The following is a 26,968-nucleotide window of genomic DNA, read 5'->3' on the forward strand; positions in this document are numbered from 1 at the left end:
TCAGCCTTCCGCAGCTTCGAAATCAGTAGACCGGGGGCTTGGAAAGCAGAGGGTAAAATTTGTGCTTTGGTGTTTGAGGAAAGGAAATGCGCCATATCTGCCTTCCACAGCTTCGAAACCAGTAGACGGGGGCTTGGAAAGCAGAGGGTAAAATTTGTGTATTTTTTTTTTGAGGAAAATAAACGCGCCGTATCTGCCTTCCTCAGCTTCAAAACCAGTAGACCAGGGGCTTGGAAAGCAAAGGGTAAAATTTGTGAATAGGTTTTTGAGGAAGGGAAATGCGCCGTATCTGTTTTCCACAGCCCCGAGACCAATACGCGGGGGCTCGGAAAGCAGAGGGTAAAATTTGTGATTGTTTTTTGAGGAAAGGAATTGCACTGTATCTGTTTTCCACAGCCCGAAACCAATACGCGGGGGCTCGGAAAGCAGAGGGTAAAATTTGTGCATTGGTTTTTGAGGAAAAGAAATGCGCCGTATCTGCCTTCCACAGCTTCGAAACCAGTAGACCGGGGGCTTGGAAAAGAGACGGTAAAATTTGTGCATTGGTTTTTGAGGAAAGAAAATGCGCCGTATCAGTCCTACAAAGCTACGAAACCAGGAGACCGGGATCTTGGAAAGCAAAGGGTAAAATCTGTGAATAAAATTTTGAGGAAAGGAAATACACTGTATCTGTTTTCCACAGTCCCGAAACAAATAGGCGGGGGCTCGTAAAGCAGAGGGCAAAATGTGTGATTGCTTTTTAAAGAAGGGAAATGCGCCGTGTCTGTTTTCCACAGCTCCGAAATTAGTAGACCTGGGGCTTGGAAAGCAAAGGGTAAAATTTGTGAATAGGATTTTGAGGAAAGTAAATGCACTGTATCTGTTTTCCACAGCCCCGAAACCAATACGCGGAGGCTCGTAAAGCAGAGGGTAAAATTTGTGACTGGTTTTTGAGGAAGGGAAATGCGCCGTATCTGTTTTCCACAGCTCCGAAACCAATACGCGGGGGCTCGGAAAGCAGAGGGTATAATTTGTAAATAGGTTTTTGAGGAAAGGAAATGCGCCGTATCTGTTTTCACAGCCCAGAAACCAATACGCAGGGGCACAGAAAGCAGACGGTCAAATTTCTGATTGGTTTTCGAGGATAGGAAATGGGCCGTATCTGTCCTCCAAAGCGTCGAACCCAGTAGACCGGGAGCTTGGAAAGCAAAGGGTAAAATTTGTGATTAGTTTTTGAGGAAAGAAAATGCGCCGTATGTTTACCACAGCTCCGAAACCAATACGCGGGGGCTCGGAAAGCTGAGGGTAAAATTTTTTCATTGGCTTTTGAGAAAAAGAAACGCACCGTATCTGCCTTCCACGGCTTCGAAACCAGTAGACCAGGGGCTTGGAAAGCGAAGGGTAAAATTTGTGAATAGGTTTTTGAGGAAGGGAAATGCGCCGTATCTGTTTTCCACAGCTCCGAAACCAATACTCGGGGGCTCGCAAAGCAGAGGGTAAACTTTGTTCATTGGTTTATGAGGAAATGAAATGCGCCGTATCTGCCTTGCACAGCTTCGAAACCAATACGCGGGGGCTCGGAAAGCAGAGGGTAAAATTTGTGATTGTTTTTTGAGGAAAGGAATTGCACTCTATCTGTTTTCCACAGCCCGAAACCAATACGCGGGGGCTCGGAAAGCAGAGGGTAAAATTTGTTCAATAGTTTTTGAGGAAATGAAATGCGCCGTATCTGCCTTCCACAGCTTCGAAATCAGTAGACCGGGGGCTTGTAAAAGAGACGGTAAAATTTGTGGATTGGTTTTTGAGGAAAGGAAATGCGCCGTGTCTGCCTTCCACAGCTTCGAAACCAGTAGACCGGGAGCTTGGAAAGCAAAGAGTATAATATGTGAATCGGTTTTTGAGGAAAGGAAATTCACTGTATCTGTTTTCCACTGCCCCGAGACCAATACGCGGGGGCTCGGAAAGCAGAGGGTAAAATTTGTGTTTGGTTTTTGAGGAAATGAAATTCGCCGTATCTGCCTTCCATAGCTTCGAAACCAATACGCGGGGGCTCGGAAAGCAGAGGGTAAAATTTGTGATTGTTTTTTGAGGAAAAGAAATGCGCCCTATCTGCCTTCCACAGCTTCGAAACCAGTAGACCGGGGGCTTGGAAAAGAGACGGTAAAATTTGTGCATTGGTTTTTGAGGAAAGGAAATGCGCCGTATCTGCCCTCCACAGCTTCGAAACGAGTAAACCGGGAGCTTGGAAAGCAAAGGGTAAAATTTGTGATTAGGATTTTGAGGAAAGGAAATCCACTGTATCTGTTTTCCACAGCCCCGAAACCAATATGCGGGGGCTCGTAAAGGAGAGGGAAAAATTTGTGATTGGTTTTTGAGGAAGGGAAATGCGCCGTATCTGTTTTCCACATCTCCGAAACCAATACACGTGGGGCTCGGAAAGCAGAGGATATAATTGGTGAATAGGTTTTTGAGGAAAGGAAATGCGCCGTATCTGTTTTCCACAGCCCAGAAACCAATACGTGGAGGTACGGAGAGCAGAGGGTAAAATTTGTGATTGGTTTTTGAGGAAAGGAAATGCGCCGTATCTGTCCTCCGAAGCTTCGAAACCAGTAGACCGGGAGCTTGCAAATCAAAGGGTAAAATTTGTGAATAGGTTTTTGAGGAAAGGAAATGCACCGTATCTGTTTTCCGCAGCCCCGCAACCAATAAGCAGGGGCTCGAAAATCAGAGGGTAAAATTAGTTCATTGTTTTATGAGGAAGTGAAATGCGCCGTATCTGCCTTCCACAGCTTCGAAATTAGTAGACCGGGGGCTTGGAAAACAGACGGTAAAATTTGTTCATTGGTTTTTGAGGAAAGGAAATACGCCGTATCTGCCTTCCACGGCTTCGAAACCAGCAGAGGGTAAAATTAGTGCATTGGTTTTTGAGGAAAGAAAATGCGCCGTATCAGTCCTACAAAGCTACGAAACCAGGAGACCGGGATCTTGGAAAGCAAAGGGTAAAATCTGTGAATAAAATTTTGAGGAAAGGAAATACACTGTATCTGTTTTCCACAGTCCCGAAACAAATATGCGGGGACTCGTAAAGCAGAGGGCAAAATGTGTGATTGCTTTTTGAGGAAGGGAAATGCGCCGTATGTTTACCACAGCTCCGAAACCAATACGCGGGGGCTCGGAGAGCAGAGGGTAAAATTTTTTCATTGGCTTTTGAGAAAAAGAAACGCGCCGTATCTGCCTTCCACGGCTTCGAAACCAGTAGACCAGGGGCTTGGAAAGCGAAGGGTAAAATTTGTGAATACGTTTTTGAGGAAGGGAAATGCGCCGTATCTGTTTTCCACAGCTCCGAAACCAATACTCGGGGGCTCGGAAAGCAGAGTGTAAACTTTGTTCATTGGTTTATGAGGAAATGAAATGCGCCGTATCAGCCTTCCACAGCTTCGAAATCAGTAGACCGGGGGCTTGGAAAGCAGAGGGTAAAATTTGTGCTTTGGTGTTTGAGGAAAGGAAATGCGCCGTATCTGCCTTCCACAGCTTCGAAACCAGTAGACGGGGGCTTGAAAAGCAGAGGGTAAAATTCGTGTATTGGTTTTTGAGGAAAAGAAATGCGCCGTATCCGCCTTCCACAGCTTCGAAACCAGTAGACCGGGAGCTTGGAAACCAAAGGGTAAAATTTGTGCATTGGTTTTTGAGGAAGGGAAATGCGCCGTATCTGTCCACCAAAGCTTCGAAAGCAGTAGAGCGGAAGCTTGGAAAGCAAATGGTTAAATATGTGAATCGGTTTTTGATTAAAGGAAATTCACTGTATCTGTTTTCCACAGCCCCGAAACCAATCAATGCGCGGGGGCACGGAAAGCAAGGGTAAAATTTGTGATTAGTTTTTGAGGAAAGAAAATGCGCCGTATGTTTACCACAGCTCCGAAACCAATACGCGGGGGCTCGGAAATCTGAGGGTAAAATTTTTTCATTGGCTGTTGAGAAAAAGAAACACGCCGTATCTGCCTTCCACGGCTTCTAAACCAGTAGACCAGGGGCTTGGAACGCGAAGGGTAAAATTTGTGAATAGATTTTGAGGAAGGGAAATGCGCCGTATCTGTTTTCCACAGCTCCGAAACCAATACTCGGGGGCTCGGAAAGCAGACGGTAAACTTTGTTCATTGGTTTATGAGGAAATGAAATGCGCCGTATCAGCCTTCCGCAGCTTCGAAATCAGTAGACCGGGGGCTTGGAAAGCAGAGGGTAAAATTTGTGCTTTGGTGTTTGAGGAAAGGAAATGCGCCGTATCTGCCTTCCACAGCTTCGAAACCAGTAGACGGGGGCTTGGAAAGCAGAGGGTAAAATTTGTGTATTGGTTTTTGAGGAAAAGAAATGCGCCGTATCCGCCTTCCACAGCTTCGAAACCAGTAGACCGGGAGCTTGGAAATAAAAGTGTAAAATTTGTGAATAGGTTTTTGAGGAAGGGAAATGCGCCGTATCTCCCTTCCATAGCTTTGAAACGAGTAGACCGGGGACTTGGAAAGCTGAGGGTAAAATTTGTGCATTGGTTTTTGAGGAAGGGAAATGCACCGTATCTGTCCACCAAAGCTTCGAAAGCAGTAGACCGGAAGCTTGGAAAGCAAAGGGTAAAATATGTGAATCGCTTTTTGAGGAAAGGAAATTCACTGTATCTGTTTTCCACAGCCCCGAGACCAATACGCGGGGGCTCGGAAAGCAAGGGTAAAATTTGTGATTGGTTTTTGAGGAAAGAAAATGCGAAGTATGTTTACCACAGCTCCGAAACCAATACGCGGGGGCTCGGAAAGCTGAGGGTAAAATTTTTTCATTGGCTTTTGAGAAAAAGAAACGCGCCGTATCTGCCTTCCACGGCTTCGAAACCAGTAGACCAGGGGCTTGGAAAGCAAAGGGTAAAATTTGTGAATAGGTTTTTGAGGAAGGGAAATGCACTGTATCTGTTTTCCACAGCCCGAAACCAATACGCGGGGGCTCGGAAAGCAGAGGGTAAAATTTGTTCAACAGTTTATGAGGAAATGAAATGCGCCATATCTGCCTCCACAGCTTCGAAATCAGTACACCGGGGGCTTGGAAAAGAGACGGTAAAATTTGTGGATTGGTTTTTGAGGAAAGGAAATGCGCCGTGTCTGCCTTCCACAGCTTCGATACCAGTAGACCGGGAGCTTGGAAAGCAAAGGGTAAAATATGTGAATCGGTTTTTGAGGAAAGGAAATTCACTGTATCTGTTTTCCACAGCCCCGAGAACAATACGCGGGGGCTCGGAAAGCAGACGGTAAAATTTGTGTTTGGTTTCTGAGGAAATGAAATTCGCCATATCTGCCTTCCACAGCTTCGAAACCAATACGCGGGGGCTCGGAAAGCAGAGGGTAAAATTTGTGATTGTTTTTTGAGGAAAGGAAATGCGCCGTATCTGCCTCCACAGCTTCGAAACCAGTAGACCAGGGACTTGGAAAGCAGAGGGTAAAATTTGTGCATTGGTTTTTGAGGAAAAGAAATGCGCCGTATCTGCCTTCCACAGCTTCGATACCAGTAGACCGGGGGCTTGGAAAAGAGACGGTAAAATTTGTGCATTGGTTTTTGAGGAAAGGAAATGCGCCGTATCTGCCCTCCACAGCTTCGAAACGAGTAAACCGGGAGCTTGGAAAGCAAAGGGTAAAATTTGTGAATAGGATTTTGAGGAAAGGAAATCCACTGTATCTGTTTTCCACAGCCCCGAAACCAATACGCGGAAGCTCGCAAAGCAGACGGCAAAATTTGTGATCGGTTTTTGCGGAAGGGAAATGCGCCGTATCTGTTTTCCACACCTCCGAAACCAATACACGGGGGTTCGGAAAGCAGAGGATATAATTGGTGAATAGGTTTTTGAGGAAAGGAAATGCGCCGTATCTGTCCTCCGAAGCTTCGAAACCAGTAGACCGGGAGCTTGGAAATCAAAGGGTAAAATTTGTGAATAGGTTTTTGAGGAAAGGAAATGCACCGTATCTGTCTTCCGCAGCCCCGAAACCAATAAGCAGGGGTTCGAAAATCAGAGGGTAAAATGTTCATTGGTTTATGAGGAAATGAAATGCGCCGTATCAGAATTCCGCAGCTTCGAAATCAGTAGACCGGGGGCTTGGAAAGCAGAGGGTAAAATTTGTGCTTTGGTGTTTGAGGAAAGGAAATGCGCCGTATCTGCCTTCCACAGGTTCGAAACCAGTAGAGGGGGCTTGGAAAGCAGAGGGTAAAATTTGTGTATTGGTTTTTGAGGAAAAGAAATGCTCCGTATCCGCCTTCCACAGCTTCGAAACCAGTAGACCGGAAGCTTGGAAACCAAAGGGTAAAATATGTGAATCGGTTTTTGAGGAAAGGAAATTCACTTTATCTGTTTTCCACAGCCCCGAGACCAATACGCGGGGGCTCGGAAAGCAAGGGTAAAATTTGTGATTGGTTTTTGAGGAAAGAAAATGAGAAGTATGTTTACCACAGCTCCGAAACCAATACGCGGGGGCTCGGAAAGCTGAGGGTAAAGTTTTTTCATTGGTTTTTGAGGAAAAGAAACGCGCCGTATCTGCCTTCCTCAGCTTCGAAACCAGTAGACCAGGGGCTTGGAAAACAAAGGGTAAAATTTGTGAATAGGTTTTTGAGGAAGGGAAATGCGCCGTATCTGTTTTCCACAGCTCCGAAACCAATACTCGGGGGCTCGGAAAGCATAGGGTAAACTTTGTTCATTGATTTAGGAGGAAATGAAATGCGCCGTATCTGCCTTCCGCAGCTTTGAAATCACTAGACCGGGGGCTTGGAAAGCACAGGGTAAAATTTGTGCTTTGGGGTTTGAGGAAAGGAAATGCGCCGTATCTCCCTTCCACAGCTTCGAAACCAGTAGACCGGGTGCTTGGAATGCAGAGGGTAAAATTTGTGCATTGGTTATTGAGGAAAAGAAATGCGCCGTATCTGCCTTCCACAGCTTCGAAACCAGTAGACCGGAAGCTTGGAAAGCAAAGGGTAAAATTTGTGAATAGGTTTTTGAGGAAAGGAAACGCGCCGTATCTGTTTTCCACAGCACAGAACCCAAAACGAGGGGGCACGGAAAGCAGAGGGAAAAATTGTGATTGGTTTTTGAGGAAAGAAAATGCGCCGTATCTGTCCTCCAAAGCTTCGAAACCAGTAGACCGGGAGCTTGGAAAGCAGAGGGTATAATTTGTGATTGGTTTTTGAGGAAAAAAAATGCGCCGTGTCTGCCTTCCACAGCTTCGAAAACAGTAGACCGGGAGCTTGGAAGGAAGAGGGTTAAATTTGTGAATAGGTTTTTTGAGGAAAGGAAATGCGCCGTGTCTGCCTTCCACAGCTTCGAAACCAGTAGACCGGGAGCTTGGAAAGCAAACGTTAAAATATGTGAATCGGTTTTTGAGGAAGGGAAATGCGCCGTATCTGTTTTCCACAGCTCCGAAACCAATACACGGGGGCTCGGAAAGCAGAGGATATAATGGGTGAATAGGTTTTTGAGGAAAGGAAATGCGCCGTATCTGTTTTCCACAGCCCAGAAACCAATACGCGGAGGTACGGAAAGCATAGGGTAAAATTTGTGATTGGTTTTTGAGGAAAGGAAATGCGCCGTATCTGTCCTCCGTAGCTTCGAAACCAGTAGACCGGGAGCTTAGAAATCAAAGGGTAAAATTTGTGAATAGGTTTTTGAGGAAAAGAAATGCACCGTATCTGTTTTCCGCAGCCCCGAAACCAATAAGCAGGGGCTCGAAAATCAGAGGGTAAAATTAGTTCATTGGTTTATGAGGAAGTGAAATGCGCCGTATCTGCCTTCCACAGCTTCGAAATTAGTAGACCGGGTGCTTGGAAAACAGACGGTAAAATTTGTTCATTGGTTTTTGAGGAATGGAAATGCGCCGTATCTGCCTTCCACGGCATCGAAACCAGCAGAGGGTAAAATTACTGCATTGGTTTTTGAGGAAAGAAAATGCGCCGTATCAGTCCTACAAAGCTTCGAAACCAGGAGACCGGGATCTTGGAAAGCAAAGGGTAAAATCTGTGAATAAGATTTTGAGGAAAGGAAATACGCCGTGTCTGTTTTCCACAGCTCCGAAACCAATACGCGGAGGCTCGTAAAGCAGAGGGTAAAATTTGTGACTGGTTTTTGAGGAAGGGAAATGCGCCGTATCTGTTTTCCACAGCTCCGAAACCAATACGCGGGGCCTCGGAAAGCAGAGGGTATAATTTGTAAATAGGTTTTTGAGGAAAGGAAATGCCCCGTATCTGTTTTCACAGCCCAGAAACCAATACGCAGGGGCACAGAAAGCAGAGGGTAAAATTTCTGATTTGTTTTCGAAGATCGGAAATGCGCCGTATCTGTCCTCCAAAGCGTCGAAACCAGTAGACCGGGAGCTTGGAAATCAAAGTGTAAAATTTGTGAATAGGTTTTTGAGGAAGGGAAATGCGCCGTATCTCCCTTCCACAGCTTTGAAACCAGTAGACCGGGGACTTGGAAAGCTGAGGGTAAAATTTGTGCATTGGTTTATGAGGAAGTGAAATGCGCCGTATCTGCCTTCCACAGGTTCGAAATTAGTAGACCGGGAGCTTGGAAAACAGACGGTAAAATTTGTTCATTGGTTTTTGAGGAATGGAAATGCACCGTATCTGCCTTCCACGGCTTCGAAACCAGCAGAGGGTAAAATTAGTGCATTGGTTTTTGAGGAAAGAAAATGGGCCGTATCAGTCCTACAAAGCTTCGAAACCAGGAGACCGGGATCTTGGAAAGCAAAGCATCTGTGAATAAGATTTTGAGGAAAGGAAATACGCTGTATCTGTTTTCCACAGTCCAGAAACAAATACGCGGAGGCTCGTAAAGCAGAGGGTAAAATTTGTGACTCGTTTTTGAGGAAGGGAAATGCGCCGTATCTGTTTTCCACAGCTCCGAAACCAATACGCGGGGGCTCGGAAAGCAGAGGGTATAATTTGTAAATAGGTTTTTGAGGAAAGGAAATGCGCCGTATCTGTTTTCACAGCCCAGAAACCAATACGCAGGGGCACAGAAAGCAGAGGGTAAAATTTCTGATTGGTTTTCGAGGATAGGAAATGCGCCGTATCTGTCCTCCAAAGCGTCGAAACCAGTGGACCGGGAGCTTGGAAATCAAAGTGTAAAATTTGTGAATAGGTTTTTGAGGAAGGGAAATGCGCCGTATCTCCCTTCCACAGCTTTGAAACCAGTAGACCGGGGACTTGGAAAGCTGAGGGTAAAATTTGTGCATTGGTTTTTGAGGAAAATAAATGCGCCGTATCTGTCTTCCACCGCTTCGAAACCAGTAGACAGGGGGCTCGGAAAGCAAATGGTAAAATTGAAAATTGGTTTTTGAGAAAAGAAAACGCGCCCTATCTGTCCTCCAAAGCTTCGAAACCAGTAGACCGGGAGCTTGGAAAGCAAAGGGTAAAATTTGTGACTGGTTTTTGAGGAAGGGAAACGCGCCGTATCTGTTTTCCACAGCTGCGAAACCAATACGCGGGGGCTCGCAAAGCAGAGGGTATAATTTGTAAATACGTTTTTGAGGAAAGGAAATGCGCCGTATCTGTTTTCCACAGCCCAGAAACCAATACGCAGGGGCACAGAAAGCGGAGGGTAAAATTTCTGATTGGTTTTCGAGGATAGGAAATGCGCCGTATCTCCCTTCCACAGCTTTGAAACAAGTAGACCGGGGACTTGGAAAGCTGAGGGTAAAATTTGTGCATTGGTTTTTGAGGAAAATAAATGCGCCGTATCTGCCTCCACAGCTTCGAAACCAGTAGACAGGGGGCTCGGAAAGCAAAAGGTAAAATTGGAAATTGGTTTTTGAGAAAAGAAAACGCGCCGTATCTGTCCTCCAAAGCTTCGAAACCAGTAGACCGGGAGCTTGGAAAGCAAAAGGTAAAATTTCTGAATAGGTTTTTGAGGAAAGAAAATGCACCGTATCTGTTTTCGAAAGCCCCGAAACAATACGCGGGGGCTCGGAAAGCAGAGGGTAAAATTTCTGATTGGTTTTTGAGGAAGGAAAATGCGCCGTTTCTGTCCTCTAAAGCTTCGAAACCAGTAGACCAGGGGCTTGGAAAGCGAAGGGTAAAATTTGTGAATAGGTTTTTGAGGAAGGGAAATGCGCCGTATCTGTTTTCCACAGCTCCGAAACCAATACTCGGGGGCTCGGAAAGCAGAGGGTAAACTTTGTTCATTGGTTTATGAGGAAATGAAATGCGCCGTGTCTGCCTTCCACAGCTTCGAAATCAGTAGACCGGGGGCTTGGAAAGCAGAGTGTAAAATTTGTGCTTTGGTGTTTGAGGAAAGGAAATGCGCCGTATCTGCCTTCCACAGCTTCGAAACCAGTAAACGGGGGCTTGGAAAGCAGAGGGTAAAATTTGTGTATTGGTTTTTGAGGAAAAGAAATGCGCCGTATCCGCCTTCCACAGCTTCGAAACCCTTAGACCGGGAGCTTGGAAACCAAAGGGTAAAATTTGTGAATAGGTTTTTGAGGAAGGGAAATGCACCGTATCTGTCCACCAAAGCTTCGAAAGCAGTAGACCGGAACCTTGAAAGCAAAGGGTAAAATATGTGAATCGGTTTTTGAGGAAAGGAAGTTCACTGTATCTGTTTTCCACAGCCCCGAGACCAATTCGCGTGCTCGGAAAGCAAGGGTAAAATTTGTGATTGGTTTCTGAGGAAAGAAAATGCGAAGTATGTTTACCACAGGTCCGAAACCAATACGCGGGGGCTCGGAAAGCTGAGGATAAAATTTTTTCATTGGTTTTTGAGGAAAAGAAACGCGCCGTATCTGCCTTCCGCAGCTTTGAAATCAGTAGACCAGGGGCTTGGAAAGCACAGGGTAAAATTTGTGCTTTGGGGTGTGAGGAAAGGAAATGCGCCGTATCTCCGTTCCACAGCTTCGAAACCAGTAGACCGGAAGCTTGGAAAGCAAAGGGTAAAATTTGTGAATAGGTCTTTGAGGAAAGGAAACGCGCCGTATCTGTTTTCCACAGCACAGAACCCAATACGCGGGGGCACGGAAAGCAGAGGGTAAAACTTGTGATTGGTTTTTTAGGAAAGAAAATGCGCCGCATCTGTCCTCCAAAGCTTCGAAACCAGTAGACCGGGAGCTTGGAAAGCAGAGGGTATAATTTGTGATTGGTTTTTGAGGAAAAGAAATGCGCCGTGTCTGCCTTCCACAGCTTCGAAATCAGTAGACCGGGAGCTTGGAAGGAAGAGGGTTAAATTTGTGAATAGGTTTTTTGAGGAAAGGAAATGCACCGTATCTGTTTTCCACAGCCCCAAAACCAATACGCTGTGGCTCGGAAAGCAGAGGGTAAAATTTGTTCAATAGTTTATGAGGAAATGAAATGCGCCGTATCTGCCTTCCACAGCTTCGAAATCAGTAGACCGGGGGCTTGGAAAAGAGACGGTAAAATTTGTGGATTCGTTTTTGAGGAAAGAAAATGCGCCGTATCTGTCCTCCAAAGCTTCGAAACCAGTAGACCGGGAGCTTGGAAAGCAAAGGGTAAAATTTGTGAATAGGATTTTGAGGAAAGGAAATGCACTGTATCTGACTTCCGTTGCTCCGAAACAAATAACCGGGGGTATGGAAAGCAGGGGGTAAAAGTAGTAAATAGGTTTTCAAGGAAAAGAAATGCGCCATATCTGTATTCCCTAGCTTGGAAACCAGTAGAGGGGGGGCAGGGAATGCAGGGGCAAAAATTTTTGTATCGGTTTTCGAGCAATGAAAATGTCCATATCTCTCTTCTACTGCTTCGAAACCAGTAGACCGGGGGCTTGGAAAGCAAAAGGTAAAATTGAAATTGGTTTTCGAGGAAAGAAAATGCGCCGTATCAGTCCTACAAAGCTTCGAAACCAGTAGATCGGGAGCTTGGAAAGCAAAGGGTAAAATTTGTGAATAGGATTTTGAGGAAAGGAAATGCACTGTATCTGACTTCCAATGCTCCGAAACAAATAACCGGGGGTATGGAAAGCAGGGGGTAAAAGTAGTAAATAGGTTTTCAAGGAAAAGAAATGCGCCATATCTGTATTCCCTAGCTTGGAAACCAGTAGAGGGGGGGGCAGGGAATGCAGGGGCAAAAATTTTTGTATCGGTTTTTGAGGAATGAAAATGTCCATATCTCTCTTCTACTGCTTCGAAACCAGTAGACCGGGGGCTTGGAAAGCAAAAGGTAAAATTGAAATTGGTTTTTGAGGAAAGAAAATGCGCCGTATCAGTCCTACAAAGCTTCGAAACCAGTAGATCGGGAGCTTGGAAAGCAAAGGGTAAAATTTGTGAATAGGATTTTGAGGAAAGGAAATGCACTGTATCTGTTTTCCACAGCCCCAAAACCTATACGCTATGGCTCGGAAAGCAGAGGGTATAATTTGTGAATAGGTTTTTGAGGAAAGGAAATGCGCCGTGTCTGTTTTCCACAGCTCCGAAATTAGTAGACCTGGGGCTTGGAAAGCAAAGGGTAAAATTTGTGAATAGGATTTTGAGGAAAGTAAATGCACTGTATCTGTTTTCCACAGCCCCGAAACCAATACGCGGGGGCTCGGAAAGCAGAGGGTATAATTTGTAAATAGGTTTTTGAGGAAAGGAAATGCGCCGTATCTGTTTTCACAGCCCAGAAACCAATATGCAGGGGCACAGAAAGCAGACGGTAAAATTTCTGATTGGTTTTCGAGGATAGAAATGCGCCGTATCTGTCCTCCAAAGCTTCGAAACCAGTAGACCGGGAGCTTGGAAAGCTGAGGGTAAAATTTGTGCATTGGTTTTTGAGGAAGGGAAATGCGCCGTATCTGTTTTCCACAGCTCCGAAACCAATACTCGGGGGCTCGGAAAGCAGAGGGTAAACTTTGTTCATTGGTTTATGAGGAAATGAAATGCGCCGTATCTGGCTTCCGCAGCTTCGAAATCAGTAGACCGGGGGCTTGGAAAGCAGAGGGTAAAATTTGTGCTTTGGTGTTTGAGGAAAGGAAATGCGCCGTATCTGCCTTCCACGGCTTCGAAACCAGCAGAGGGTAAAATTAGTGCATTGGTTTTTCAGGAAAGAAAATGCCCCGTATCAGTCCTACAAAGCTTCGAAACCAGGAGACCGGGATCTTGGAAAGCAAAGGGTAAAATCTGTGAATAAGATTTTGAAGAAAGGAAATACACTGTATCTGCTTTCCACAGACCCGAAACAAATAAGCGGGGGCTCGTAAAGCAGAGGGTAAAATGTGTGATTACTTTTTGAGGAAGGGAAATGCGCCATATCTGTTTTCCACAGCTCCGAAACCAATACACGGGGGCTCGGAAAGCAGAGGGTATAATTTGTGAATAGGTTTTTGAGGAAAGGAAATGCGCCGTGTGTGTTTTCCACAGCTCCGAAATTAGTAGACCTAGGGCTTGGAAAGCAAAGGGTTAATTTGTGAATAGGATTTTGAGGAAAGTAAATGCACTGTTTTCCACAGCCCCGAAACCAATACGCGGACGCTCGTAAAGCAGAGGGTAAAATTTTTGACTGGTTTATGAGGAAGGGAAATGCGCCGTATCTGTTTTCCACAGCTCCGAAACTAATACGCGGGGGCTCGGAAAGCAGAGGGTATAATTTGTAAATAGGTTTTTGAGGAAAGGAAATGCGCCGTATCTGTTTTCCACTGCCCAGAAACCAATACGCAGGGGCACAGAAAGCAGAGGGTAAAATTTCTTATTGGTTTTTGAGGATAGGAAATGCGCCGTATCTGTCCCCCAAAGCGTCGAAACCAGTAGACCGGGAGCTTGGAAAGCAAAGGATAAAATTTCTGAATAGGTTTTTGAGGAAAGAAAATGGACCGTATCTGTTTTCGACAGCCCCGAAACAATACGCGGGGGCTCGGAAAGCAGAGGGTAAAATTTCTGATTGGTTTTTGAGGAAGGAAAATGCGCCGTTTCTGTCCTCCAAAGCTTCGAATCCAGTAGACCGGGAGCTTGGAAAGCAAAGGGTAAAATTTGTGAATAGGTTTTTGAGGAAAGGAAATGCACCATACCTGTTTTCCACAGCCCCGAAACCAATGCGCGGGGGTACGGGTACAAGGGTACAATTTGTGATTAGTTGTTGAGGAAAGAAAATGCGCCGTATGTTTACCACAGCTCCGAAACCAATGCGCGGGGGCTCGGAAAGCTGAGGGTAAAATTTTTTCTTTGGCTTTTGAGAAAAAGAAACGCGCCGTATCTGCCTTCCACGGCTTCGAAACCAGTAGACCAGGGGCGTGGAAAGCGAAGGGTAAAATTTGTGAATAGGTTTTTGAGGAAGGGAAATGCGCCGTATCTGTTTTCCACAGCTCCGAAACCAATACTCGGGGGCTCGGAAAGCAGAGGGTAAACTTTGTTCATTGGTTTATGAGGAAATGAAATGCGCCGTATCTGCTTCCGCAGCTTCGATATCAGTAGACCGGGCGCTTGGAAAGCAGAGGGTAAAATTTGTGCTTTGGTTTTTGAGGAAAAGAAATGCGCCGTATCCGCCTTCCACAGCTTCGAAACCAGTAGACCGGGAGCTTGTAAACCAAAGGGTAAAATTTGTGAATAGGTTTTTGAGGAAGGGAAATGCACCGTATCTGTCCACCAAAGCTTCGAAAGCAGTAGACCGGAAGCTTGGAAAGCAAAGGGTAAAATATGTGAATCGGTTTTTGAGGAAAGGAAATTCACTGTATCTGTTTTCCACAGCCCTGAGACCAATACGCGGGGGCTCGGAAAGCAAGGGTAAAATTTGGGATTGGTTTTTGAGGAAAGAAAATGCGAAGTATGTTTACCACAGCTCCGAAACCAATACGCGGGGGCTCGGAAAGCTGAGGGTAAAATTTTTTCATTGGTTTTTGAGGAAAAGAAACGCGCCGTATCTGCCTTCCTCAGCTTCGAAACCAGTAGACCAGGGGCTTGGAAAGCAAAGGGTAAAATTTGTGAATAGGATTTTGAGGAAGGGAAATGCGCCGTATCTGTTTTCCACAGCCCCGAGACCAATACGCGGGGGCTCGGAAAGCTGAGGATAAACTTTGTTCATTGGTTTATAAGCAAATGAAATGCGCCGTATCTGCCTTCCGCAGCTTTGAAATCAGTAGACCAGGGGCTCGGAAAGCAGAGGGTATAATTTGTGAATAGGTTTTTGAGGAAAGTAAATGCGCCGTGTGTGTTTTCCACAGCTCCGAAATTAGTAGACCTAGGGCTTGGAAAGCAAAGGGTAAAATTTGTGAATAGGATTTTGAGGAAAGTAAATGCACTGTTTTCCACAGCCCCGAAACCAATACGCGGACGCTCGTAAAGCAGAGGGCAAAATTTTTGACTGCTTTTTGAGGAAGGGAAATGCGCCGTGTCTGTTTTCCACAGCTCCGAAACCAATATGCGGGGGCTCGGAAAGCAGAGGGTATAATTTGTAAATAGGTTTTTGAGGAAAGGAAATGCGCCGTATCTGTTTTCCACAGCCCAGAAACCAATACGCAGGGGCACAGAAAGCAGAGGGTAAAATTTCTGATTGGTTTTTGAGGATAGGAAATGCGCCGTATCTGTCCCCCAAAGCGTCGAAACCAGTAGACCGGGAGCTTGGAAAGCAGAGGCTATAATTTGTGATTGGTTTTCGAGGAAAAGAAATGCGCCGTGTCTGCCTTCCACAGCTTCGAAATCAGTAGACCGGGAGCTTGGAAGGAAGAGGGTTAAATTTGTGAATAGGTTTTTTGAGGAAAGGAAATGCACCGTATCTGTTTTCCACAGCCCCAAAACCAATACGCAATGGCTCGGAAAACAGAGGGTAAACTTTGAAATTGATTTTGAGGAAAGAAAATGCGCCGTATCTGTCCTCCAAAACTTCGAAACCAGTAGACCGGGAGCTTGGAAAGCAAAGGGTAAAATTTGTGAATAGGTTTTGGAGGAAGGGAAATGCACCATATCTGTCTTCCAATGCTCCGAAACAAATAACCGGGGGTATGGAAAGCAGGGGGTAAAAGTAGTAAATAGGTTTTCAAGGAAAGGAAATGCGCCATATCTGTATTCCCTAGCTTGGAAACCAGTAGAGCGGGGGCAGGGAAAGCCGAGGCAAAAATTTTTATATTGGTTATTGAGGAATGAAAATGACCATATCTCTCTTCTACTGCTTCGAAACCAGTAGACCGCGCGCTTGAAAAGCAAAGAGTAAATTTTGTTCATTGGTTTATGAGGAAATGAAATATGCCGTATCTGCCTTCCACAGCTTCGAAATCAGTAGACCGGGGGCTTGGAAAGGAGACGGTAAATTTTGTGCATTGGTTTTTGAGGAAAGGAAATGCGCCGTATTTGCCCTTCACAGCTTCGAAACCAGTAGACCGGGGGCTCGGAAAGCAAAAGGTAAAATTGAAATTGGTTTTTGACGAAAGAAAATGCGCCGTATCAGTCCTACAAAGCTTCGAAACCAGTAGACCGGGAGCTTGGAAAGCAAACGGTAAAATTTGTGAATAGGATTTTGAGGAAAGGAAATGCACTGTATCTGTTTTCCACAGCCCGAAACCAATACGCGGGGGCTCGGAAAGCAGCAAACTCTGGAACCTTCAAATCGCTCTTTCATGCTTCTGTCTCGTGCTGCTAGGAACACGTCACTAAGGAAAGGCGCTAGACATGAACCAATACAGATCCCCTCTTTCTGAATAAAAACTTTGCCATTCCATTCCGCAAAAGTTGAGCCAAGATACAGTGACAACAATTCAAGGAACCCAGTAGTGAAAATTCCGCTCTCATTCTGAAATGCAACAGCACCATATTCATCAATCAGATCGTTAACAGAAGACAAAATTTCTGCTTGAGGAATGGTGTAATAAAGATCCTTTACATCGACGGAAAATCCACAAAGCTTCTTACTGTAGTTACTTTCTAGGAACGCGATAACATCTTTCGAACTTTTTACTCTAAAAGGGTCGTCAATTGATAAAAGATTCAGTTTTTTTTGCAATAACTTAGCTACATGCTGCTGCCATGTTCCAATTTCCGAGACAATTACACGAAACGGCCACTCTAGTTTATTTGTTTTAGCAGTGAAAAACATTTGCAACCACTTTCCTGAGCTGCTGTCGATCTTACTTGATAGCCTAGTTAATTCCAGCCTATTAGCAAGTTTCTTCGCCTTGCTTTTAACTTTTGAGGCGGACACATCACTGCGTTTTTCAAACATCGCAAGAACAGCTTCCGATGCTTTCGAGAAATATACGTTCCTGTCCAAGACAACAAAACCTCCGTCCTTATCAGAAAGTAGCAGAGAGAACGAGTTCTCTTTCAGCCAACTAACCGTCTTATGCAGAGGTAGCTTCGTCCCCGATGCCCAGTACCTCGTTAACAAGTCCACACCTTCCGAAATGCAACGGTCCACTGAATCTTTTATCAATTTTATCAGTTTTTTAGAAAAAACTGAATCTTTTATCAATTGACGACCCTTTTAGAGTAAAAAGTTCGAAAGATGTTATCGCGTTCCTAGAAAGTAACTACAGTAAGAAGCATTGTGGATTTCCCGTCGATGTAAAGGATCTTTATTACACCATTCCTCAAGCAGAAATTTTGTCTTCTGTTAACGATCTGATTGATGAATATGGTGCTGTTGCATTTCAGAATGAGAGCGGAATTTCCACTACTGGGTTCCTTGAATTGTTGTCACTGTATCTTGGCTCAACTTTTGCGGAATGGAATGGCGAAGTTTTTATTCAGAAAGAGGGGATCTGTATTGGTTCATGTCTAGCGCCTTTCCTTAGTGACGTGTTCCTAGCAGCACGAGACAGAAGCATGGAAGAGCGATTTGAAGGTTCCAGAGTTTGTAGCATTTTTAGATTTGTTGATGACTACCTTGTGTTTTTAGATCGGAAAGCAGAGGGTAAAATTTGTTCAATATTTTATGAGGAAATGAAATGCGCCGTATCTGCCTTCCAGAGCTTCGAAATCAGTAGACCGGATGCTTGGAAAAGAGATGGTAAAATTTGTGGATTGGTTTTTGAGGAAAGGAAATGCGCCGTGTCGGCCTTCCACAGCTTCGAAACCAGTAGACCGGGAGTTGGAAAGCAAAGGGTAAAATATGTGAATCGGTTTTTGAGGAAAGGAAATTCACTGTATCTGTTTTCCACAGCCCCGAGACCAATACGCGGGGGCTCGGAAAGCAGAGGGTAAAATTTGTGTTTGGTTTTTGAGGAAAGGAAATGCGCCGTATCTGTTTTCCACAGCTCCGAAATTAGTTGACCGGGGGCTTGGAAAGCAAAGGGTAAAATTTGTGAATAGGATTTTGAGGAAAGGAAATCCACTGTATCTGTTTTCCACAGCCCCGAAACCAATACGCAGGGGCTCGTAAAGCAGAGGGCAAAATTTGTGATTGGTTTTTGAGGGAGGGAAATGCGCCGTATCTGTTTTCCGCAGCTCCGCAACCAATACGCGGAGGTACGGAAAGCAGAGTGTAAAATTTGTGATTGGTTTTTGAGGAAAGGAAATGCGCCGTATCTGTCCTCCGAAGCTTCGAAACCAGTAAACCGGGAGCTTGGAAATCAAAGGGTAACATTTTTGAATAGGTTTTTGAGGAAAGGAAATGCGCCGTATCTGCCTCCACAGCTTCGAAACCAGTAGAGCGGGGACTTGGAAAGCAGAGGGTAAAATTTGTGCATTGGTTTTTGAGGAAAAGAAATGCGCTGTACCTGCCTGCCACAGCTTCGAAATCAGTAGACCGGGGGCTTCGAAAAGAGACGGTAAAATTTGTGAATAGGTTTTTGAGGAAAGGAAATGCACCGTATCTGTTTTCCGCAGCCCCGAAACCAATAAGCAGGGGCTCGATAATCAGAGGGTAAAATTAGTGCCTTGGTTTTTGAGGAAAGAAAATGCGCCGTATCAGTCCTACAAAGCTTCGAAACCAGGAGACCGGGATCTTGGAAAGCAAAGGGTAAAATCTGTCAATAAGATTTTGAGGAAAGGAAATACACTGTATCTCTTTTCCACAGTCCCGAAACAAATAGGCGGGGGCTCGTAAAGCAGAGGGTAAAATGTGTGATTGCTTTTTGAGGAAGGGAAATGCGCCCTATCTGTTTTCCACAGCTCCGAAACCAATACACGGGGGCTCGGAAAGCCGAGGGTATAATTTGTGAATAGGTTTACATTTTGCTTTACCTTTTTGCTTTGCCTCTTGCTTTGCGCCGTGTCTGCCCTCCACAGCTTCGAAACGAGTGAACCGGTAGCTTGGAACGCAAAGGGTAAAATTTGTGAATAGGTTTTTGAGGAAAGGAAATGCACCGTATCTGTTTTCCGCAGCCCCGAAACCAATAAGCAGGGGCTCGAAAATCAGAGGGTAAAATTTGTTCATTGGTTTATGAGCAAGTGAAATGCGCCGTATCTGCCTTCCACGGCTTCGAAACCAGTAGACCGGGGGCTTGGAAAGCAGAGGACAAAATTTGTGCATTGGTTTTTGAGGAAACAAAATGCGCCGTATCAGTCCTACAAAGCTTCGAAACCAGGAGACCGGGATCTTGGAAAGCAAAGGGTAAAATCTGTGAATAAGATTTTGAGGAAAGGAAATACACTGTATCTGCTTTCCACAGACCCGAAACAATAAGCGGGGGCTTTAAAGCAGAGGGTAAAATGTGTGATTGCTTTTTGAGGAAGGGAAATGCGCCATATCTGTTTTCCACACCTCCGAAACCAATACACGGGGGCTCGGAAAGCAGAGGGTACAATTTGTGAATAGGTTTTTGAGGAAAGGAAATGCGCCGTGTGTGTTTTCCAGAGCTCCGAAATTAGTAGACCTAGGGCTTGGAAAGCAAAGGGTAAAATTTGTGAATAGGATTTTGAGGAAAGTAAATGCACTGTTTTCCACAGCCCCGAAACCAATACGCCGGGGCTCGGAAAGCAGAGGGTATAATTTGTAAATAGGTTTTTGAGGAAGGGAAATGCGCCGTATCTGTTTTCCACAGCTCCGAAACCAATACGCCGGGGCTCGGAAAGCAGAGGGTATAATTTGTAAATAGGTTTTTGAGGAAAGGAAATGCGCCGTATCTGTTTTCCACAGCCCAGAAACCAATACGCAGGGGCACAGAAAGCAGAGGGTAAAATTTCTGATTGGTTTTTGAGGATAGGAAATGCGCCGTATCTGTCCCCCAAAGCGTCGAAACCAGTAGACCGGGAGCTTGGAAAGCAAAGGGTAAAATTTCTGAATAGGTTTTTGAGGAAAGAAAATGGACCGTATCTGTTTTCGACAGCCCCGAAACAATACGCGGGGGCTCGGAAAGCAGAGGGTAAAATTTCTGATTGGTTTTTGAGGAAGGAAAATGCGCCGTTTCTGTCCTCCAAAGCTTCAAATCCAGTAGACCGGGAGCTAGGAAAGCAAAGGGTAAAATTTGTGAATAGGTTTTTGAGGAAAGGAAATGCACCATATCTGTTTTCCACAGCCCCGAAACCAATGCGCGGGGGCACGGAAAGCAAGGGTACAATTTGTGATTAGTTGTTGAGGAAAGAAAATGCGCCGTATGTTTACCACAGCTCCGAAACCAATACGCGGGGGCTCGGAAAGCTTAGGGTAAAATTTTTTCATTGGCTTTTGAGAAAAAGAAACGCGCCGTATCTGCCTTCCACGGCTTCGAAACCAGTAGACCAGGGGCGTGGAAAGCGAAGGGTAAAATTTGTGAATAGGTTTTTGAGGAAGGGAAATGAGCCGTATCTGTTTTCCACAGCTCCGAAACCAATACTCGGGGGCTCGGAAAACAGAGGGTAAACTTTGTTCATTGGTTTATGAGGAAATGAAATGCGCCGTATCTGCCTTGGCAGCTTCGAAATCAGTAGACCGGGGGCTTGGAAAGCAGAGGGTAAAATTTGTGCTTTGGTTTTTGAGGAAAAGAAATGCGCCGTATCCGCCTTCCACAGCTTCGAAACCAGTAGACCGGGAGCTTGTAAACCAAAGGGTAAAATTTGTGAATAGGTTTTTGAGGAAGGGAAATGCACCGTATCTGTTTTCCACAGCCGCGAGACCAATACGCGGGGGCTCGGAAAGCAAGGGTAAAATTTGTGATTGGTTTTTGAGGAAAGAAAATGCGAAGTATGTTTACCACAGCTCCTAAACCAATACGCGGGGGCTCGGAAAGCTGAGGGTAAAGTTTGTTCATTGGTTTATGAGGAAATGAAATGCGCCGTATCTGCCTTCCGCAGCTTTGAAATCAGTAGACCAGGGGCTCGGAAAGCAGAGGGTATAATTTGTGAATAGTTTTTTGAGGAAAGGAAATGCGCCGTGTGTGTTTTCCACAGCTCCGAAATTAGTAGACCTAGGGCTTGGAAAGCAAAGGGTAAAATTTGTGAATAGGATTTTGAGGAAAGTAAATGCACTGTTTTCCACAGCCCCGAAACCAATACGCGGACGCTCGTAAAGCAGAGGGTAAAATTTTTGACTGGTTTTTGAGGAAGGGAAATGCGGCGTGTCTGTTTTCCACAGCTCCGAAACCAATACGCGGGGGCTCGGAAAGCAGAGGGTATAATTTGTAAATAGGTTTTTGAGGAAAGGAAATGCGCCGTATCTGTTTTCCACAGCCCAGAAACCAATACGCAGGGGCACAGAAAGCAGAGGGTAAAATTTCTGATTGGTTTTCGAGGATAGGAAATGCGCCGTATCTGTCCCCCAAAGCGTCGAAACCAGTAGACCGGGAGCTTGGAAAGCAAAGGGTAAAATTTCTGAATAGGTTTTTGAGGAAAGAAAATGCACCGTATCTGTTTTCGACAGCCCCGAAACAATGCGCGGGGGCTCGGAAAGCAGAGGGTAAAATTTCTGATTGGTTTTTGAGGAAGGAAAATGCGCCGTTTCTGTCCTCCAAAGCTTCGAATCCAGTAGACCGGGAGCTTGGAAAGCAAAGGGTAAAATTTGTGAATAGGTTTTTGAGGAAAGGAAATGCACCATATCTGTTTTCCACAGCCCCGAAACCAATGCGCGGGGGCACGAAAAGCAAGGGTACAATTTGTGATTAGTTGTTGAGGAAAGAAAATGCGCCGTATGTTTACCACAGCTCCGAAACCATTACGCGGGGGCTCGGAAAGCTGAGGGTAAAATTTTTTCATTGGCTTTTGAGAAAAAGAAACGCGCCGTATCTGCCTTCCACGGCTTCGAAACCAGTAGACCAGGGGCGTGGAAAGCGAAGGGTAAAATTTGTGAATAGGTTTTTGAGGAAGGGAAATGCGCCGTATCTGTTTTCCACAGCTCCGAAACCAATACTCGGGGGCTCGGAAAGCAGAGGGTAAACTTTGTTCATTGGTTTATGAGGAAATGAAATGCGTCGTATCTGCCTTCCGCAGCTTCGAAATCAGTAGACCGGGGGCTTGGAAAGCAGAGGGTAAAATTTGTGCTTTGGTTTTTGAGGAAAAGAAATGCGCCGTATCCGCCTTCCACAGCTTCGAAACCAGTAGACCGGGAGCTTGTAAACCAAAGGGTAAAATTTGTGAATAGGTTTTTGAGGAAGAGAAATGCACCGTATCTGTCCACCAAAGCTTCGAAAGCAGTAGACCGGAAGCTTGGAAAGCAAAGGGTAAAATATGTGAATCGGTTTTGAGGAAAGGAAATTCACTGTATCTGTTTTCCACAGCCCCGAGACCAATACGCGGGGGCTCGGAAAGCAAGGGTAAAATTTGTGATTGGTTTTTGAGGAAAGAAAATGCGAAGTATGTTTACCACAGCTCCGAAACCAATACGCGGGGGCTCGGAAAGCTGAGGGTAAACTTTGTTCATTGGTTTATGAGGAAATAAAATGCGCCGTATCTGCCTTCCGCAGCTTTGAAATCAGTAGACCGGGGGCTTGGAAAGCACAGGGTAAAATTTGTGCTTTGGGGTTTGAGGAAAGGAAATGCGCCGTATCTCCCTTCCTCAGCTTCGAAACCAGTAGACCGGGGGCTTGGAATGCAGAGGGTAAAATTTGTGCATTGGTTATTGAGGAAAAGAAATGCGCCGTATCTGCCTTCCACAGCTTCGAAACCAGTTGACCGGAAGCTTGGAAAGCAAAGGGTAAAATTTGTGAATAGGTTTTTGAGGAAAGGAAACGCGCCGTATCTGTTTTCCACAGCACAGAACCCAATACGCGGAGGCTCGTAAAGCAGAGGGTAAATTATGTGATTGGTTTTTGAGGAAGGGAAATGCGCCGTATCTGTTTTCCACAGCTCCGAAATTAGTAGACCTGGTGCTTGGAAAGCAAAGGGTAAAATTTGTGAATAGCATTTTGAGGAAAGGAAATGCACTGTATCTGTTTTCCACAGCCCCGAAACCAATACGCGGAGGCTCGTAAAGCAGAGGGTAAATTTTGTGATTGGTTTTTGAGGAAGGGAAATGCGCCGTATCTGTTTTCCACAGCTCCGAAACCAATACGCGGGGGCTCGGAAAGCAGAGGGTATAATTTGTAAATAGGTTTTTGAGGAAAGGAAATGCGCCGTATCTGTTTTCACAGCCCAGAAACCAATACGCAGGGGCACAGAAAGCAGACGGTAAAATTTCTGATTGGTTTTCGAGGATAGGAAATGTGCCGTATCTGTCCTCCAAAGCTTCGAAACCAGTAGACCGGGGGCTTGGAATGCAGAGGGTAAAATTTGTGCATTGGTTATTGAGGAAAAGAATTGCGCCGTATCTGCCTTCCACAGCTTCGAAACCAGTAGACCGGAAGCTTGGAAAGCAAAGGGTAAAATTTGTGAATAGGTTTTGGAGGAAGGGAAATGCACCATATCTGTCTTCCAATGCTCCGAAACAAATAACCGGGGGTATGGAAAGCAGGGGGTAAAAGTAGTAAATAGGTTTTCAAGGAAAGGAAATGCGCCATATCTGTATTCCCTAGCTTGGAAACCAGTAGAGCGGGGGCAGGGAACGCAGAGGCAAAAATTTTTATATTGGTTTTTGAGGAATGAAAATGACCATATCTCTCTTCTACTGCTTCGAAACCAGTAGACCGCGCGCTTGAAAAGCAAAGAGTAAATTTTGTTCATTGGTTTATGAGGAAATGAAATATGCCGTATCTGCCTTCCACAGCTTCGAAATCAGTAGACAGGGGGCTTGGAAAGGAGACGGTAAAATTTGTGATTGGTTTTTGAGGAAGGGAAATGCGCCGTATCTGTTTTCCACAGCTCCGAAACCAATACACGGGGGCTCGGAAAGCAGAGAATATAATAGGTGAATAGGTTTTTGAGGAAAGGAAATGCGCCGTATCTGTTTTCCACAGCCCAGAAACCAATACGCGGAGGTACGGAGAGCAGAGGGTAAAATTTGTGATTGGTTTTTGAGGAAAGGAAATGCGCCGTATCTGTCCTCCGAAGCTTCGAAACCAGTAGACCGGGAGCTTGGAAATCAAAGGGTAAAATTTGTGAATAGGTTTTTGAGGAAAGGAAATGCACCGTATCTGTTTTCCGCAGCCCCGAAACCAATACGCAGGGGCTCGAAAATCAGAGGGTAAAATTAGTTCATTGTTTCATGAGGAAGTGAAATGCGCCGTATCTGCCTTCCACAGCTTCGAAATTAGTAGACCGGGGGCTTGGAAAACAGACGGTAAAATTTGTTCATTGGTTTTTGAGGAAAGGAAATACGCCGTATCTGTCCTCCGAAGCTTCGAAACCAGTAGACCGGGAGCTTGGAAATCAAAGGGTAAAATTTGTGAATAGGTTTTTGAGGAAAGGAAATGCACCGTATCTGTTTTCCGCAGCCCCGAAACCAATAAGCAGGGGCTCGAAAATCAGAGGGTAAAATTAGTTCATTGTTTTATGAGGAAATGAAATATGCCGTATCTGCCTTCCACAGCTTCGAAATCAGTAGACAGGGGCCTTGGAAAGGAGACGGTAAAATTTGTGATTGGTTTTTGAGGAAATGAAATGCGCCGTATCTGTTTTCCACAGCTCCGAAACCAATGCACGGGGGCTCGGAAAGCAGAGAATATAATTGGTGAATAGGTTTTTGAGGAAAGGAAATGCGCCGTATGTTTACCACAGCTCCGAAACCAATACGCGGGGGCTCGGAAAGCTGATGGTGAAATTTTTTCATTGGCTTTTGAGAAAAAGAAACGCACCGTATCTGCCTTCCACGGCTTCGAAACCAGTAGACCAGGGGCTTGGAAAGCGAAGGGTAAAATTTGTGAATAGGATTTTGAGGAAGGGAAATGCGCCGTATCTGTTTTCCACAGCTCCGAAACCAATACTCGGGGGCTCGGAAAGCAGAGGGTAAACTTTGCTCATTGGTTTATGAGGAAATGAAATGCGCCGTATCAGCCTTCCGCAGCTTCGAAATCAGTAGACCGGGGGCTTGGAAAGCAGAGGGTAAAATTTGTGCTTTGGTGTTTGAGGAAAGGAAATGCGCCGTATCTGCCTTCCACAGCTTCGAAACCAGTAGACGGGGGCTTGGAAAGCAGAGGGTAAAATTTGTGTATTGGTTTTTGAGGAAAAGAAATGCGCCGTATCCGCCTTCCACAGCTTCGAAACCAGTAGACCGGGAGCTTGGAAATAAAAGTGTAAAATTTGTGAATAGGTTTTTAGAGGAAGGGAAATGCGCTGTATCTCCCTTCCACAGCTTTGAAACCAGTAGACCGGGGACTTGGAAAGCTGAGGGTGAAATTTGTGCATTGTTTTTTGAGGAAAATAAATGCGCCATATCTGTCTTCCACTGCTTCGAAACCAGTAGACAGGGCGCTCGGAAAGCAAAAGGTAAAATTGGAAATTGGTTTTTGAGAAAAGAAAACGCGCCGTATCTGTCCTCCAAAGCTTCGAAACCAGTAGACCGGGATCTTGGAAAGCAAAGGGTAAAATTTCTGAATAGGTTTTTGAGGAAAGAAAATGCACCGTATCTGTTTTCGACAGCCCCGAAACAATACGCGGGGGCTCGGAAAGCAGAGGGTAAAATTTCTGATTGGTTTTTGAGGAAGGAAAATGCGCCGTTTCTGTCCTCCAAAGCTTCGAAACCAGTAGACCGGGAGCTTGGAAAGCAAAGGGTAAAATTTGTGAATAGGTTTTTGAGGAAACGAAATGCACCATATCTGTTTTCCACAGCCCCGAAACCAATGTGCGGGGGCACGGAAAGCAAGGGTAAAATTTGTGATTAGTTTTTGAGGAAAGAAAATGCGCCGTACGTTTACCACAGCTCCGAAACCAATACGCGGGGGCTCGGAAAGCTGAGGGTAAAATTTTTTCATTGGCTTTTGAGAAAAAGAAACGCGCCGTATCTGCCTTCCACGGCTTCTAAACCAGTAGACCAGGGGCTTGGAAAGCGAAGGGTAAAATTTGTGAATAGATTTTGAGGAAGGGAAATGCGCCGTATCTGTTTTCCACAGCTCCGAAACCAATACTCGGGGGCTCGGAAAGCAGACGGTAAACTTTGTTCATTGGTTTATGAGGAAATGAAATGCGCCGTATCAGCCTTCCGCAGCTTCGAAATCAGTAGACCGGGGGCTTGGAAAGCAGAGGGTAAAATTGGTGCTTTGGTGTTTGAGGAAAGGAAATGCGCCGTATCTGCCTTCCGAAACAGCTTCGAAACCAGTAGACGGGGGCTTGGAAAGCAGAGGGTAAAATTTGTGTATTGGTTTTTGAGGAAAAGAAATGCGCCGTATCCGCCTTCCACAGCTTCGAAACCAGTAGACCGGGAGCTTGGAAAGCAAAGGGTAAAATTTGTGAATAGGTTTTTGAGGAAACGAAATGCACCATATCTGTTTTCCACAGCCCCGAAACCAATGTGCGGGGGCACGGAAAGCAAGGGTAAAATTTGTGATTAGTTTTTGAGGAAAGAAAATGCGCCGTATGTTTACCACAGCTCCGAAACCAATACGCGGGGGCTCGGAAAGCTGAGGGTAAAATTTTTTCATTGGCTTTTGAGAAAAAGAAACGCGCCGTATATGCCTTCCACGGCTTCGAAACCAGTAGACCAGGGGCTTGGAAAGCGAAGGGTAAAATTTGTGCTTTGGTGTTTGAGGAAAGGAAATGCGCCGTATCTGCCTTCCACAGCTTCAAAACCAGTAGACGGGGGCTTAGAAAGCTGAGGGTAAAATTTGTGTATTGGTTTTTGAGGAAAAGAA

This window comes from Amblyomma mixtum, chromosome 6, assembly GCF_055824585.1.
Source record: "Amblyomma mixtum isolate Tamu chromosome 6, ASM5582458v1, whole genome shotgun sequence".
NCBI classification, from domain to species: Eukaryota; Metazoa; Arthropoda; class Arachnida; order Ixodida; family Ixodidae; genus Amblyomma; species Amblyomma mixtum.